This window comes from Geospiza fortis, unplaced genomic scaffold, assembly GCF_000277835.1.
Source record: "Geospiza fortis unplaced genomic scaffold, GeoFor_1.0 scaffold2235, whole genome shotgun sequence".
NCBI lineage: Eukaryota > Metazoa > Chordata > Aves > Passeriformes > Thraupidae > Geospiza > Geospiza fortis.
This window is the reverse complement of record NW_005055150.1, coordinates 15,412-16,663: the sequence shown is the minus strand read 5'-3', so window position 1 is coordinate 16,663 and position 1,252 is coordinate 15,412. Positions and strand designations below refer to the sequence as shown.

General features: G+C 43.5%; 1 protein-coding gene across 1 annotated transcript in view; it reads left to right on the top strand.

The window, feature by feature from the left end:
- Positions 1–1,252, top strand: part of LOC102040588 (FACT complex subunit SPT16-like) — a gene marked incomplete at its 5' end in the record, with an annotated part of 14,012 nt that overhangs the window by 1,582 nt on the left and 11,178 nt on the right. The window lies entirely within an intron of this gene.

Genomic DNA, 1,252 nt, shown 5'->3' with positions numbered 1-1,252 from the left:
GGCCTGGTGGGGATTTTTTTTTTAATAAAAGGTTTGGAAATGGAGAGAGTGCCGTGAGTGATTTTCCCCTAATTACCTGCTAATTAAGCGCCTCATCTTCCTGCCTTGATTGGTACTGCTCCCTAATTACCACCTTTAATTAAACATTTCTGGTAATTAAAGATGTCCGCGCTCGCATTTCCATTTCTCACCACGAGGTGGCGCCCACCGAGCTCCCCTCACGGATTTCCCGCCTCTTTTTGTCACGTGACCCCGCCCCTCACGACTTCCCGCCTCTCCCCCATCACGTGATGCGGGAGCGGCGCCATTTTTCCTCCCCGGGTTTTATTTTAAATTTGGGGTTTTTTTGCATTTAATTTTTTTTCCCGTAATTGTTAGGAAAATTAAATCGCAAACACCAGAGGCTTATGTTCAAAAAGGAGACAGGGCAGTGCTTTTACTTTATGGGAAAAAAGGGGCATAAATGGGGCGTTCCCCTGGGGTGTCTCACATTTTTGGGGGGCAGTCTCCTTTTTATCCCAATTTCCCTCTTTTTCCCCATTTCTCAGCTACCTAAGAGGTTCACAGTTCCCGATACCAAAGATTTCCCTCTAATGTACAACCCTCCCTTTTAAATTTTAATTCTTACATAATTTAGAGTTTTTTCTTCCCCGTTGTTTCCTTCAATGTCCAGTTTCATTTATCAGCAAACCTAAAGATTATCTGTAAAAGCAAATCTCTTTTTCCACTCACCAATCAGTGAAATCCTTCCCATTGTTTACAAAAAACGTCACTCAATTGTTTTTATTTAAAAGTTTAATAGTAATAAAAGGATTATAAAAAGAGTAATATATTCAGAAAAATATTATTTTGTACAATTAGGATTAGGACAATACGAGACAGTACAAACAGAGAGTTACAGATAGGTCTGGTACCTTTCCTGGGCAAAATAAGCCCGAGAAAGGACCCACATTTACAGAAAATTAATCCTTAACAACAACAGCCTGTTGCGTATTCAATATCTCATACATTAGGCATAAACCCGAGCCACGCCCCCTCCTCTTTATTCATCCCCGCCTCACGTGAGGAAGGAACCGTTCCCCCCCCTCCGGTTTTACCGATTTCCCAGCACTATTCCCCGTTATTTCCCGTTTCTCTCCTTTCTCTTTTTACCGTTTTTCTTCTCTACGAGAAGCGGCCGCTTCCCCTTCTCCCTCCGCCGCCATTTTGCCGCCTCCTCCCCTCAGAGCCCTTTTCCCGCCTCTGCCCGTCA